This window comes from Eutrema salsugineum, unplaced genomic scaffold (assembly GCF_000478725.1).
Source record: "Eutrema salsugineum unplaced genomic scaffold, Eutsalg1_0 scaffold_6, whole genome shotgun sequence".
Classification (NCBI taxonomy): domain Eukaryota; kingdom Viridiplantae; phylum Streptophyta; class Magnoliopsida; order Brassicales; family Brassicaceae; genus Eutrema; species Eutrema salsugineum.
Window position 1 is genome coordinate 14,351,621 of NW_006256547.1, and position 16,602 is coordinate 14,368,222.

Sequence of the window (16,602 nt, forward strand, 5' to 3'; positions counted from 1 at the left end):
CTAGAAGCATATCGATACAGTGATGCAAAATCGATTCAACTCAATCAGGAAGCTAGGGGATAACTGCTACGAAGATGGGATGCAGATGTGGTTTACTTCTCAAGCAAACTCATGAACTCGCCAAGAAGATGAAAACTTCTGTTAACTGAATATCGCTATTTACTTGTTTGAACTTTTTTTTGTATTGGCCTCTTAAAAAAGCCGCATCATCCAGATGTAAAACAGTCCATTTTTTTTGTTTAAATAAAAATTTAACATTCATTCAAAAAAAAAAATAAAAAAAACAGTTTCTAACCTAATCATCATTAGTGAAGAACCAGTTTAATCTGTCATTTAAGCATACAAACAATCATTCCCATGATGAAAAAATACTGAAACCTCTAACAACCTTGGTTCAGGCATTTCATCAAACACTTTTGGTGCATGAAATGCCCAGAATCTAGACCACATATGATGTGTATGGATCTAGCATAGAGAAAATGTTGTAGAGAATGGAATATGAATGATCTAATCCCTAAGCTCACTAATCTAGCATCTAAGCACCCTAATCTACATATCTAAGACCTTAATATGGAGATTACTCACTAATCAAGATCAACACACTAAATCCTTTGCAAGATGTGTTGTTAATCATGATTAGAAGTGTGAAAATGAAGATGGATCTGATAGATAATAATAAGAAACAGCTTTAAACACTCAAAATCCTTGATTCTCTCTTGATTCAAACTCACAAAAGTAGATATTTCTCTTCTAAGGAGTTCTTTCACAAAAGAGGCAAGAAACAAAAGGAATAAAGCTTAACTTAATCATTAATGTCTAAAACCTATTTATACTAAGGGTTTTCTTATTGGGCCAACCCTTAACAAACAGGATATTGGCCCATTAAAGTCTTAAAAATTCGGACTGGATCGAGAGAAATATCGACGTGCTCCATGGCGATATTCTGGTCGATATGTTACAAAGCTTCTCTTAACAAAATATCGACCAAACACCTGGTCGATAGTTTGGTCGATATTATTTCGGCGAGACTGGCTGAGAATATATCGACAAGCTTCACCCCGAAATTCTGGTCGATAATATTTCGGCGCTCCAGGTTGAGAATATCAACCAAACTGTCGAGGTACATTCTGGTTGATAGGAATGCATGCTGCTTAAACCCAAAACCTCCATAACTTCTAGCTCAGTGATCCGAACCTCGGTCTGTAAACTCCACGAGCCAGGTGGCTCCGTCAGATACAACTTTGATGAAGGGTCCGAGTCCAGCAGACGTCGGAAAGGGCTTCGTTCCATCGGTTTACTGAGGCGCGTCGTTTTGGTCCTTTAGCGGCTGCAAGACATGTGTTCCTTCTGATTATCATAACTTTCATCACACAGCTCCAAATTGGACAATCTCAGGCGTTTCAGAAATTACACTCATCCCTGTTGAATCTTGATGAAGGCACCAAAGGCTGGATCGCAATGCAAGAGCTCCGTTCCAGGTGATGACGTAGAGGGATTGTCGGCTTCTATACACTTGTCCGGTTCTGATGCATTCACACGAGGGTCTCTCCACGGCTTCTGTCCCAAATGCTCCCTTTTTGCTCCAAATGACCTGTAAACACTCCAAAATGCAAGACTCTATAGGACCTAATGCATTTCCTATCCTAAACCAACTATAAGGACAAAAACATTGAAAACTACCTAAATGTAAGCATGAGACTCAATATTTGGACCAAAAATGCAATCCTAAATAATGCAAATTATGAATATATCATGTATCTGCACCCGGGAATTTTGGTCGAGAAACTTGAACAGCCGGTACGTGTTGTGGCAGAAAAATTCACACGTGGTACATGAAAATCGCCGAGAAAAAGCTTCTTGCGGTACAGGCCAGCGCCAAGAACCTCCAAAAGGCTGTTTTCACCATTTTTAAAGCTCTGACCACAATTTCTTTTCCTGGTTTCACCTTTTCAGCTCCAAATAGCTCCAAGTACTCCTGATAAACACTCCAAACCATGCAAAGACTCATTGAGACCTAATGCAGCCCCTAAGCCCTAAAACAACACCTAAAGGCCAAAAATGCATGAAATAAAACATGATTTGGAATGAATTATACAACCTAAATGCTGCAAATTATGAACATATCAACTCCCCCACCCTTGTCCTTTGCTTGTCCTCAAGCAAAAAGAACAAATGAGAGAGAGAGGTTCAATGCATTGGGAGTTCATATTTCCTTTGAAAGAGAGAAGTGACCACTAAGAGAATTCCAGTTCATGCTCAATATGCAATGCAAGACCATACTCTGATGTATCAACTCAACAATAATCTCCACAAGTTCTCTTATTCCTCAACTCTTTGACATTGATTAGGCTTTTTACCAAGTGGATCAAATGATGCAATGTTCAAAAAAGCAAAGTTTGGCTAGGGTGAGGTTATTAGACTAAAATGATCTCATCAGCGCCTGAGTGGGTTCAATGCAGAAAGGGGATCTCTCTATGAATGATCAAACTTTGGCAGAATGCTAAAGGTAAAAATAAACCTATGCATACAAGGGCAAGGACTCATCCCACCCCACGCTCTACTCAAAGCTTTCTCACTTGCTCACTCTCTCAAGAACCTCACTTTCCACACACATTTTCCTCTCACTAGGGGACTCACTTTTCATTTTCACACTCAAGTCTTGGAGTTAAAACTTTACACAACTGTTTTTCTTTTGCAACCTCTAGCCTCTTTTTCTTTCTTTTTAAAACATTTGAGCTCTTTGGCTTCTTTTCTTTTCCTTTTACTTAGAGGCTAGACTCTTTCTTTTCAAAACACTAGAGCTCACTTTCTTTAACTCAAAACTCCAAGACTGATTTCTTTTCTTTTCTATCCCCTAGTTTTCACATCCCTCCTTTTTCCACTCACCAACAAGCACTCCCCACACTTAGTTCTCACCAAATCTCTCAGCTCTTTGATGATGGAGCTTAACACTCAATGAGTTTTGCCCTTGTCGCTCTAAACCTAACACTTTCTGCTAAGTTTGATCCAAGGTGGCCTTTTAATCACACACAAAAATTTGGCTTCAAGGAAGGATGGGTTCAGGGTGAGGAAAACCGATCCAGATGTGGACTCAGCTATTTGAGCTAAGGAAGAGGGTGGTAAAAACAGGATTCTAGCTCAAATATGTATATCGGTATCCACAAGCTTATTCAAACAATGCATCAAAGGATAATTTCAAGTGAAGTTCAAGGCTTTCACTTAGTAGAGTTGAGTTCAATTCAAATGCTTCTCAGATTCAATTCATTTCAAGCCTTGCAAGCACAAAAGTCCTTTCACAAGCATATTTAATCCAAATTCTCAAAGTGATGTACTCTCATGGAAAGAACCTATCAATACTCCCATGCACAATGCAACCTATATGATTCAACTAGACTCAATCCTAAAAATGTGAAATGCAACTAGAATGAACATTTTTTGTGAAAATTTTTGATTTTTTGATTTTTTTAGTTTTTATATGCACTTAGATGCAGACTCAAGATGCAAATCAAAATAAGAATAAGAGAAAACATGATTAGTAAACACAAAACCCCTCCCCCACACTTAAATAACACAGTCCCCTGTGTTATAAAAGCATGAGAAAGAGGAAAAATCAAATTCAAAATGCAAATGACAAATGAAAAATGCTGAATGCTCATTTACAAGTGTTTGGAGTGATACCTGGTGTGGTTTTTATGCAAAGGTGGAGTGAGTATCTGGTGTTTGTTGAAGTTGTTGTACTCATTGAACTTGTTCTGATTCCCAATGAAGTGCAACTCCTCTTGAATGAGACCATCTTCATTGATATTGGTAAAGCATCCGTTCTCCTCACTCACATAGTTTATAGGCTTTTGAATGGCAACTAGTGCTTTGTCAAGCTTGATATGCAGCGCTTTGATATTCTCTTCCACGCTTTGTTGTGTACTAGAGGCCTCACATCTGTTAGCTCTGTCAAAGTCCTCTCCATAGGTGTCTTGGCTCATTGCTAAGTTCTCAACAAGTTCCATATCTGCATTGATTTCTTTTGCCAAGAAATTCCCATTTGATGCTGTGTCCAACTTAGTCCTGATCTTGGGAACAGCTCCTCTATACAAAGTGCTAAGGAGAGAGGCTTATGAAAAGGCATGATGTGGACACTGATTTGTGTAGCTTCTAAACCTGTCCCAAGCTTCTCCAAAGGTTTCATTAGAAATCTGAGTGAAGCTTGAAATCTGGTTCCTTAGCTTGGCAGTCCTTGAAGTGGAGAAGAACTTGGTTGCCTGGTTGCATTGTTCCCAAGTGTGGATTGAACCTGGAGGTAGTTTCTTCTCCCACTGGTGAGCTTTGTCTCCCAAGCTAAAAGGAAACAGCCTTAGCTTGAAACCATCTTCAGAGACTCCATTTATCTTAGTTAAGTTGCACACCCTATCAAACTGCTCTAGATGATCAAGAGGATCTTCCATGGGGAGTCCATGAAATTTAGAGTTTTGAACCATGGTGAGGAGGGATGCCTTAACCTCAAAGTTGTTGGCTTCAACCGGTGGAACACGGCCACGAATTTTCCTTTTGTACCCTTCCTCTGGACCTCGCTTTTGTTCATCTCATGAGCAGGAACAGTTTGTTCGCCGGTCATCTGCAAAGGAGATTCTCGAGGAAACCGTTAGAATCAAGTATATCGATAAGCACGTGTATCTAAAGATAGCAAGTACATAGCTTTTTCTCTAACAAGACTAGGTTTATAGCTTCTTAAAACATCCAAGAGATTAACAACAAGCTAAAACAACCGGAGAGAAACAAGATATCTAGACAGTTCGGCTCAACAACTCAGTTCACCATTAAAGCCGATTCCAAGCGCATTTTCTCAAGAATTTTAAAAACTCAAGAACAAGTGATTTTCAGTGCAAAGACCAGTTTTTCATGTGTTGTCTATCCTGATGGAATTTTTAAAATTGTTCCCAAAGGCCGATATGTTCTAAAAGAATCGATTCCACATTTTACAAACATTTAAGCTCGCAAAGAATGAAGGAAAAAGATGAATTCTTTAAGATGCAAATACCTTTGGGAATCTAGGATTCAAGCTCAGTGAGATGCTTATGCAGAATAGACAACACCCTAACAAGTCTAGAGCGCTTGGAATCACGTGAAATGAATGAGAAATGAGAGAGTTGTGTTCGCGAAATGCAGAGAAAAGAGTGAAGAAGGCAAACTCTGCGTTTTGGCTCGGTATGGAGGCTGGTATGGGCTGGAGTGCGCTTTCCAGCTGGCATTTGGACTGTTGTGGGACTGGTCCCCCCCTCTGCTCCTGCTCCAACCGTTGACCGTGCCAAAAACCATCTTGACCGGGCGTTTAAATTCAAAATACCGTGCAAAGCCTCTTCGGACGCGGTATGGGAATTACGTGGGCCGTACGGTCTAAACCAATTTTTTTCTCGTGTTAACATGAGCGGCCTCGGCTTGTTCCACCACGAGGGCACCAAGCCGAGTGGTTTGAGCTCATGCTAATGAGTAAATCTCCGTGGCCCTTAAATCTTTTCCTTAGGCCGCGCAAAGCCTCTTCTTCGATCTAAGTGTTCCAAGTGTTCTTGTTTTTAATCGTTCTTGAAACCGGGTACCTCGGCACGCTCCACCACAAGGGTATCATGCCGAGGTCACTTGTTTTAACAAAGAACACTTGGTGCTTGGTGGTTTAAACGGGCTGGCCTTGGTGTAAACTTGTCGCGGCCTCGGATTGAGGTTTTTGACCGTTTTAAGTAAACATTGCTCCTCGGTATAATTATACCGAGGTTTTTACACCGTGAGCCTCCCCCACACTTAGTCATTTCACCACTTCTCTTCACATACACGGCCATGATGGAAATAAGTCGAGGAGTTTAGCTGAGGTTCTCAAGCTTTCACTCGGTAAAAGGTGACCGCGGTATGAATATACCGAGGGTCGATACCGAGGCTATGAATACTCTGTGACTTAAATCATCAGGCCGTGTGTTTTTCAAGCTTTTCTCTCAAGGCTCACTTTCTAACTCCTGAAACACTTAACAAACCCTTCAAAAAGCTTCAAATAAAAAGAAAAAGAAGATGAAAAACGAAATATGTACAATGATAAGCTTGGGGTGTCTCCCAAGAGCACTTTGTTTAACGTCTCTAAGTTTGACTTTTCATACCTTTTCAGGCTGATTCCGGTTCAAGAAGAGGAACTGAGGTAGCTCCCTCTCTTGTTTCTGATGCCAAATAATGCTTTACCCTCTGACCGTTTACCACAAAACCTTGGCCATCTTTTCCTTTTAACACGACGGCTCCATAAGGCCTTACTTCAAGAATTGTGAACGGACCGGACCACCTAGACCTCAGCTTCCCAGGGAATAGCTTAAGTCTTGAGTTAAACAACAGGACTTGGTCCCCCTCTTTGAACTCTCTCTTGTGTATCTTCTTGTCATGGAGCGCCTTGGTCCTTTCCTTGTAGATTTTAGAGCTCTCAAAAGCATCTAAACGGATCTCTTCAAGCTCGTGAAGCTGTAAAACCCTTTTTTCTTGTGCGGTCTTGATGTCAAAGTTCAGAAGTTTTACTGCCCACAAGGCCTTGTATTCTAATTCAACCGGTAAATGACAGCTTTTCCCATAGAGCAAGTTAAACGGTGAGGTTCCAATGGGGGTTTTGTACGCGGTTCTATAGGCCCACAAAGCATCATCAAGTTTCCTGCTCCAATCTTTCCTAGATGAGCTCACGGTTCTTTCCAAAATGGCCTTTATCTGACGGTTAGAGACCTCTACTTGGCCACTGGTTTGCGGATGATAAGGGCTGGCCACCTTGTGCTTCACCCCGTGCTTCTTCAAAAGACTCTCAGGAGTCTTATTGATAAAATGGCTTCCCCCATCACTGATTACTACCCTTGGGACTCCGAACCGTGGGAAAATGATACCCTTGAAGAGTTTCACCACCACTTTTGAATCGTTGGTTGGAGATGCAACCGCTTCAACCCATTTACTCACATAGTCCACCGCGACAAGGCTATACTGATTCCCATATGAGCTTACAAAGGGACCCATGAAGTCAATGCCCCAACAATCGAAGACCTCTACTTCAAAGATTGGGTTTTGGGGCATCTCATTCCTCTTGGATATGTTACCGTGCCTTTGACAAGCCTCACACCTCGATACTACATCTTGAGCATCCTTGAACATAGTCGGCCACCAGAAACCGCTTTGTAAAACCTTGGCAACCGTCTTGAATGCACCAAAGTGACCGCCATATGATGAACCGTGGCATTCTTGTAGCACCGGATGGATCTCTTCTTCGGCTAAGCATCGCCTGTAGAGATGGTCCTTGTTAAGCACGTAAAGATACGTCTCGTCCCAATGATATCTCATCACATCTCTAAAGAACTTCTTCCTCTGATAAGTATCAAGATCTGGTGGCTCTAAACCGCATGACAAGTAGTTCACTAGATCCGCGAACCATGGGAGGCTTCTTTCCTTGATCGTGTTGGCTTCCTCCACTTCTAAGTAAGACCTGACTAGCATGAGGGTTTCTTCTGGTAAAGCATCGTCTATGGGGACCTGTTCTTCAATCCTCAGCCTAGAGAGATGATCTGCGGCTCCGTTTTCAATGCCCTTCTTATCAAGTATCTCCATGTCAAATTATTGGAGTAATAAGACCCATCTCAACAGCCTCGGCTTAACGTCCTTTTTAGCCATCAGATATCTCAAGGCTGCGTGATCTATGTAAACCGTGACCTTTGATCCCACTAGATAACTCCTGAATTTATCAAATGCAAACACAATGGCAAGCATTTCCTTCTTGGTAGTGGCATACTTTTCTTGAGCCGAGTCCAAGGTGCGGCTTGCGTAGTAGATCACATGGAGCTTTTTATCTTTCTTTTGCCCCAAAACAGCTCCCACGGCATAGTCTGATGCATCAGTCATCACTTCGAATGGTAGGGACCAATCAGGGGCTTGTACAATCGGTGCACTAATCAAAGCCTCCTTGATTCTCTTAAACGCTTCTTCACACTCTTCATCGAAGACAAACTCCACTTCTTTGCACAATAGCCTAGTCAAGGGTCTAGCTATCTTGGAGAAGTCTTTAATAAATCGCCTTTAGAACCCTGCGTGGCCAAGGAAACTTCTTATCCCTTTAACAGAATTGGGAGCTTGTAGGTTCACCATCACCTCGATCTTAGCCTTGTCCACTTCAATGCCCTTCTCTGATACCTTGTGTCCCAAGACAATGCCTTCTTGGACCATGAAATGGCACTTCTCCCAATTCAAGACAAGCCTATGCTCCTCACATCGCTTTAGAACCTGAGATAGATTAGCAAGACATTCGGAGAAAGAGGAGCCGTATACAAAGAAATCATCCATAAACACCTCAAATTCCTCTTCAATTAGATCAGAGAAAATGTGCATCATACATCTTTGAAAAGTGGCTGGTGCATTACATAAACCAAAAGGCATTCTCCTATAGGCATAAGTGCCATAAGGGCAGGTGAATGTCGTTTTCTCTTGATCTCGGGGGTCTATAGGTATTTGAAAGAACCCCGAGTATCCATCAAGAAAACAAAAATAAGGATGATTAGCTAGACGTTCAAGCATTTGATCAATGAATAGTAAAGGAAAATGATATTTTCTTGATGCAGAATTCAATTTCCTATAGTCAATGCACATGCGATGGCCGGTTATAGTTCTTTGGGCCATGAGTTCATCCTTATCGTTTTTCACCACCGTGATCCCACCTTTCTTCGGCACAACGTGTACAGGAGATACCCACCAAGAGTCAGAGATTGGATATATTATCCCTGCCTCAAGGAGCTTTAGTATCTCCTTCTTAACCACCTCTTTAAGGTTGGTGCTCAATAGAGGACATAGCTTGGTCCTCTAGGTGGATCCTGTGGGTGCATATGTCAGGAGAGATCCCTCTAATATCAGCCAAAGAATATCCTATGGCTCTCCTGAACTTTCTTATTTCACTAAGCAATGCACGTTCTTCATGTTCAAGTAAGCTATCGTTTATGATCACAGGAAAAGTAGAGTTTAGACCCAAGAACGCATATCTGAGCCCTGTTGGTAGAGGCTTGAGCTCAACAGGGGGTGCATCAGCCTCATTCCAATCGGCATCAAAGCTGCATTGACCCGGAACAGCTTCCTCGGCCTTTTCTTTGTTCTCGCGCGGTTCACCATCGGCCTCGCCACAAGCTGTCATGGCCATGATATCCCGAGGTGTCTCCTCTGTACCCTTGGACTCCTCGCTGTCTAAAAAGTCGAGGCCACTCTTCTTGAGTTCTAGAAACCTCGCATCAGCTCCAAGTTCCTTCGGTTGGTCCAAAAGACGCTTGTACACCTCGCTTTCCTCGTTCAAGTACCCGTGCTCGCTTTGTTCCCGTGTCAAGACTACTTGTAATGGGTCTTCTGCGTTTAACTTCTCTAGGAGCTCATCAGCTAGCTCCTCCATAACCTCCACATAGAAAACCTGACCATCATTTCCTTCACGTTGAACTTCATAGTCTCGGAACCGATGTGTAGTTCAATCATACCCCCTCTCACATCGATTATGGCTCCTGCGGTTGCTAAGAACGGTCGGCCCAAGATAATGGGGTCTAGTGGTTCCTCGTCCATCTCAAGAACTATGAAGTCCATGGGGGATTTCTATTTCACCGATTCTCAAAGGCAAATCCTCAAGCAACCCCACCGGTAGTCTAACCGATCTATCAGCTAATACAAGAGAGATCTTGGCCGGCTTGTAACTTTTGTATCCCAATCTCTTGGCTACCATGTAAGGCATCAAGCTCACAGAAGCTCCTAGGTCACATAAGCAATTTGAGAACTTCAAGTGACCTAAAGCACACGGTAAAGTAAAGCTACCCGGATCGGATAGCTTTCTTGGTATAGATCTTCTTTGTATTATAGCGCTGCACTCATGGCTCAGTATTACCATACCCTGGAGCTCCTTTGTCTTGTTGAGGATCGCGTCCTTTAGAAACTTTCCAAGCTGAGGTATAGCTAAGAAAGCATCTATGATGGGTAAGGTAAGTTGCGTGTTCTCCAAGTGTTTCTCAAAGACCGCCTTGGCTTCGTCTAGGATTTTCTTTTTGAAACGCCCTGGGAATGGTATCTTGGGTTGGTAAGGTGGTGGTGGGACGTAGGGCTTTTCAAGCTCAGTTGTCTTCTCCACCTCCTTCCCTTTGTCTTTAACCGGTTCCTTCTCAAAAACTTCTTCTTTACGCGCATCATCTGAGGCTGCCTCCCCCTCTAATTGCTCATTGGCCACAATGAGCTTTGTATTAGGCACTGGAGCTTGTAGTTCTTTACCACTTATTAATGTGATGGCGTTCACATACTCCTTGGGATTTGGCTCCGGTTTACCTGGTAAAGCCGGGCCTCTTGATGATGTAGAGGCTTGATTTTGCTTAAGCTCTCTGATATCCTGCTGCATTGTTGCGTGTTGGCTCTCAACTCTCTGCTGACCCTGTAACAGTTGCTGTAAAATCCCACAGACATCGGTTCCCATCTGATTCTGACCTGTTCCCTGAATCTGTTGCTGATTACCCATCGGCTGCGGATTGAACCCTGGTGGAAACTTGTGTTGCTGCAGTTGGCTGTTAAAGTTGTTACCCTGAGGCGCTTGATTCTGCTGAGTGTAGCTTTGCTGTTGTCCACTGAATTGTTGCTTGGGCTGAAAGTTATTCTGAAAGGGGGCTTTTTGAGCATAGCTTTGTTGTTGTTGTTGAGCAGGGTACACTTGGTCTTGAGGGTTAGCTACATTTGGGTTTCGGTATGAGAGGTTTGGGTTATTGTTGTAGTTGTTAAACCGCTGATACCTCTGCTGATTCCCTATGTAGTTTAGCTCCTCTTGAGTTAGTCCATCTTCATTAACATTGTCAAAACTTGGCCCTTGCTCATCTAACTCGCCTACAAAGTGTATTGGCTTTTGAGTCGCCATTAAAACTTTGGCAAGCTTGCTCTGAAGCTCTCTTATATCCTTCTTCATGCGCTGTTCATCACTAGATCCCTCTGAACGGTTTGCTCTATCAAAGTCCTCTCCATACGTGTCATTAGACATGGCTAGGTTTTCTACTAGTTCCATTGCCGCATTGATCTCTTTCCCAAGAAAATTTCCGTTTGAAGCTGTATCGAGTTGGTTTCTGATCTTGGGGAGTGCACCTCGGTATAAAGTACTCAAGAGGGATGCCTCTGAGAAGCCGTGGTGTGGGCATTGGTTAGTATAGCTTCGAAACCATTCCCAAGCTTCACTAAAGCTCTCGTTGTTGTGCTGCGTGAAACTTGAGATCTGATTCCTGAGCTTAGCCGTGCGTGATGTGGAAAAGAACTTTGATAAGAACGCCAATTTACATTGTTCCCATGTTTGTATAGAACCCCTCGGGAGGTTCTTTTCCCACTGGTGAGCTTTATCACCGAGGCTGAAAGGGAACAAGCGTAGCTTGAAGCTATCTTCTGAGACGCCATTAATCTTTGTTAAGTCGCAAACCCGATCAAACTGATCTAGATGCTCAAGAGGGTCCTCTCCGGCTAGACCATGAAACTTTGAGTTCTGCACCATATTGAGCAGGGAAGCTTTAACTTCAAAGTTGTTATTTTGAACCGGTGGTGCTTGAATCCCGGCTCTATATTGGTGCACATTAGCTCGGTCGTTTTCTCCAACAAAGACCGGAGGAGGTTGTCTCTGAGCTTGTGGCGGTGGCGGATGAACATAGGACATATTTTCCTTCATTTTTACTACAATTTGTTGTCCTAGATGGCCAGTTCATCTTTAGCTGGTACCATACCCTTAACCCAACCTCATGCGTTCTCTATTTAGTTTTAATCAGCAAATATGTGCAAAAACGCCGGAGAGGGAGGATCAACACAGTTTTCAGTCACTCGAGAGAAGGACTGGATAGAATTGGGAAAGAAGAGTATCAGCAATCTTATTAAGCTTAATGGTGCCTCAGAAAGCTCATTCTTACTGGTAAATTTCGTGCTCACTAGGACTCTATATCTAAAAGTGTTAAAAAATTGAAAAAAGGAGAGAGAAAATAAAAAGAAAAAGAATGAAAGGAAAGGAAACAAAAGCCTAAAGATTCTTAGATGTCCGAAATTATTTGGAGATATAATGCTTGTTGGGGTTGGATTTCACCCATCGAGTTTAACCTCCGAAAAATGGCTAAGTACTAAATGAAGGCCTTTTTGGGCCAAATCTCTTGTCGACAAGCCGAGCGAAGTGTGGCCGACCCATGGACCAACACGAGTTAGGCCGAGCCGCACCACAACACGCTCAGTTGGGCCGAGCCGCACTACAACATGCCTTGTTGGGCCGAGCCGTGCAAGTAGTGTCAGCCAGAGCCGGAATGCTCCTCATTACGGTTATGGGCCGAGCTAGTCGTGTAAAATTGGTTGGGTCGAGCCCAATAAATAAGATGATGGTCCGTACTGGAAAACAAGCAATAGCAGTGAACCGTCAAGACCTACAAAATATCAAGTTGGACTGAGCCTAGTGACAGGTCAATGGGTCGAGCCGGAGGATGTTTGATGGTTGGCAAGCCTAGCTGTGAAGGGTGAAGCCCATACAAAACCCTAAGCCAAAAGCTGAGGCGGTGACCGCACGAGAAGATAAGGAAATAGTAGATGTATCTCTCCCGAGATTTAGCTAGGCGATTTATCTTCATATATTTCTGGGATCTGCATGGAACTGGAATAGACATGTGTATGATTAACCAAATCTCGCCATCTTAATTAACTAATCACTCAAATCTGACAATTAACTCTCGCTCTCATGCCAGAATTAAGATCATGCATTAGCTATTGAATTCATCTGATCACAACTTCTCTACAGGTAGCTCTCGACTCCTGTAGCGACTATGTTCTTCTGAAGCTAGGTATGGATGATGTGATACAGCACTCTCCTGGCTCTGATCGATCCTAGGCTCAGAGAATAGGTCATGAATCTACTCTCATGCAATATGAACAACTTAGAAGAGATGAGATCCAAAATATGGTTTAGAAACTTAGAAATCCTAATCGAACATATATGCCTATCGATGACTCTATAGAAAACTTGACTCTCTGGGACAAATCTACATGATGCAAGGAATGATAAAAGACATGAAAGAATGCAAAAGATGAAACAGAAAAGTTAATTAGATACAAAGGAGAAAGAACAATGCATCCAGGGAAGAATCCCCTTCTCCATCGCCTAACCCTAGAAAAACAGAGTTTGGTGGCTCAAAGTGACTGCTAAGAAATGTATATTTAGGTCATAAGGTCTTCCAGGTCTCATTTAGGGCTTCTTATAAGAGGAATGGCGAAATGGGCTTTGATGTTGGGTCTTGTGGCTCGTAAATGGTCCACCGGGGGTAAGAGTCTTCCGGGACTGGTGAATTTGGTCAACTTGTTCTCCATGTATCTTTTGATTGCACTGTTGGATCTTTCTGATGTAAACTGCTATAGAAAGCTGGTTGTCTCCTCTTGAATGTTTCCATGTTTGGGCTGGATCAGACAGTGAGAAAGACTTCATTTAAGGCTGAACTTCTGACGGTCTGACTCTGAGCTAAAAATGTGGATTTCTTCCATTTTGCCATATTTTCCGTAAGTTTCCTGAAAAGATCCTTGAAACTACAAATATAGAAAAATCATAATAAAAGTTCCCAAAACTGATTAAAACCTTTGAAAAAGCATTTGAAATCAATGGAAAAAATAGGTACAAATATGGTGTTATCATAATTTTTAGGTTTTTCAATACTTTGCTTTTAGGGAGATAAAGATCCACCTCTTGAACCCTCTTTGTTCTTCTATCATATTGATTTCTACTCAGCTTTTTAATACAATGTTTTTGCTTTTCGATTGGGGCTATAAATGTTCGATGAGGATTCCATTAGCTATTGAAGCCGAATCCTAGAACTTTTTCTTCTAAACTTATTCATAATGCATGAGAGTAGCGTCATGAACTACAATCTGATCTAGGTCTTGGGTGTTGCGAAAGTTTTCATTCGGGGCCAGATCTAGTTCGAGAAGAGCAGATCGACCATAGGAGTGGAAACCTACCTATGGGAGAGTTGTGAATATTGATGAGTCTTAAGAATATCACATCTATTCTCTTCCAGGGCCAGAGTGGAAACCTACTGGTCAGGGTTGAGAGAGATAGTTGGTTATGATCACGACAGTGGCGTATTCATACGTTGGTGACTCGAGTTCTAAAAGTTTTAGTTATGATCTTTTTAATTTACTCTTTAGAAATGTTTTGAATCATTCATCCCCCGGAGATAATTTCCCTGAAAACCCAGCGCCTCTTTACACCGATTTTCATTATTGTATTTAGTCAAGTATTTAATTTACTTACCCGATTTTCATTCAAGCAATTAGGTCTAGCCGTTTTCTTGTTTCTAGTTAATTTATGTAAATTTAGTTATTAGGTCATTTTAATTCCCGCATTTTCCCATTAAGATTAGTTTTTACGTTTTAAAGACACCACCAAAACCCCTACAAAAATCGCCTGGTTCTAGACCTTCTTACTTGACATTTCTTTCAAAAGCTTTTGCAGGAAAGATCCTCCTTCCATGTGGATTCAATCCCTAAGTACTACAATCGATCAGCTATGCACTTACGGCTACTGATTTCATTTAGGGTAAAACTTAACAACCCGTACTCCGACACCGCATCAAGTTTTTGGCACCGTTGCCGGGGAATCGCACGCGTTTTATTTTCCACAAAACCCTAAGAAAGGTTGGTAAATCGACTCTAGAACCCTTTTTCTGCATATTTCCATTTTTCGGTTCTTTTTGTTTCAGTTCCCAAAGCAATGAACCCTATAAATCCAAATCCCTACTACGAGAGAGGTGATGTGTTGGTGGTGCGAGGGTTATCAAGTTTTACCCTAATTGAAATCAATAGCCGCAAGTGCACAACTGATCGATTGTAGTAGTTAGGGATCGAATCCACAGGGAAGGAGGATCTTTTCCTGCAAAAAGCCTTTGAAATAAGTATAAAGTAAGGAAGTCTAGAACCAAAACGGTTTTTTGGGGGTTTGGTAGTGTGTTTAAAATGTAAAAACGAAATATTAAAAGAGAATACGGGAATTAAATGACGTAATAACTAAACTTAACGAAAATAACTAAAAATGTAAAAAACGGATATCTAATTGCTTAAATGAAAATGAACTAAAAAGGAAAGACAATATTGAACTAAGGCTGAAAGAAAATCGGTGTAAATCAATGGGAAAGAAGGCGTTGGGCTTCAGGGAAGTTTTCTCAGGGGTACGAACGATTCAAAACATTGCTAGAGAGTAAATGTGATAAGATCTTAGCTTAATATTTTCGAACTGGAGTCACGGACGTATGATTACGCCACTGTCGTGATCATAGACAACTATCTCTCTCAACCCTGACCAGTAGGTTTCCACTCTGGCCCTAGAAGAGAAGAGATGCATTTTGTTTAAGACTCATCCTAATTCACAAATCGCCCATAGGTAGGTTTCCACTCCTATGTTTGTTTTGCTCTCCCAAACTAGATCTGATACCTGATGAACACTTTCGTGTCACCAAGCATCTGGGTCAGATTGTAGTTCATGACGCTACTCTCATGCAGTAAAAACGAATTCAGAAGAAAAAGTTCTAAGATTCGGCTCAAAAGCTCATGGAATCCTCATCGAACATATAAATCCCAATCGAAAATCCCTTAATCCCAACAATAAAACTACTCAGACATAATGAACGAAATCATAAACATAGTATTAATAAGTAGAATAGAAACCGAAATTGAAAAAGAAAGAACAAGGGTTCAAGAGAACAAATCTCTCTCTCCCTAAAAGCTAAAGCAAAAACAATAAAAGTATGAAGTAACTATTTCGGTGGTGATAGGTTACACCATATTCTTTCGTTTAGGGTTCCTAAGACATGTATTTATAGTGCTCAAGACCTCTCTGGACGTCACTTAGGGTTCTCCAAATTTGGGCTTCAGAAATGGGCTTTTTGGGCTCGGAGGTTGATGGCCGCGGTCGGGAGTGCTCTGACCGTGGGGAATAAGTGGTTTGCCGCGGTCGGGATGCTCCTGACCGCGGGAAATTGCTTGTTGGCGGCGGGTGGAAGTGCTTGCTGGCTGGTTTACGGGACATCTTGCTCTTCGCGTATCTTTTGATTGAACCTTTGAATTGCAAGCTGTAACGTGCACTGGAAAGCTGATACTTCCATCTTTAAGGTCTCCAAATTTGAGCTGGATCAGACGGGGAGAAGGCCTTCAATCAGGGGTGAACTTCTGACGGTTTGACTCTGAGCTGAAATCTGGTTTTCTATCCATTTTGTTAAGCTTTTCCCTAAGTTACCTGAAAAGAGTCTTGGAACTACAAATACTAGAAAAACATAATAAAAGTACTTAAAAGCAATTAAAAACATAGAAAAAGTATTTCAAAACGATCCATAAAAGTGGTCAAAATACGGTGTTATCAACTCCCCCAGACTTAAACCTTTGTTTGTCCTCAAACAAAGCAAAAACATAAACTGGTTAAGTGACAACAAAAATAGGGAATGCACAAATCTCATAGACATGATCTCCTAAACTAGGACCAAAGATAGTGCATCAATCCACAACTTAGTCTAGAAAATTCTCACCAATGCACAAGAGATATTAGTCCACTTTTTCCGTCATGCA

The 16,602-nt window shown here is 41.8% G+C and overlaps 2 non-coding genes across 2 annotated transcripts; both read left to right on the forward strand.

Moving 5' to 3' along the window:
- The first annotated feature begins 4,116 nt into the window (after positions 1-4,116).
- LOC112083687 lies at positions 4,117-4,223 on the forward strand. The gene has a single exon (XR_002897823.1). It is a non-coding gene; the product is annotated as a small nucleolar RNA R71 (small nucleolar RNA).
- A 6,939-nt stretch (positions 4,224-11,162) lies between these two features.
- LOC112083805 lies at positions 11,163-11,269 on the forward strand. Its single transcript, XR_002897933.1, has one exon. It is a non-coding gene; the product is annotated as a small nucleolar RNA R71 (small nucleolar RNA).
- The last annotated feature ends 5,333 nt before the right edge of the window (positions 11,270-16,602 follow it).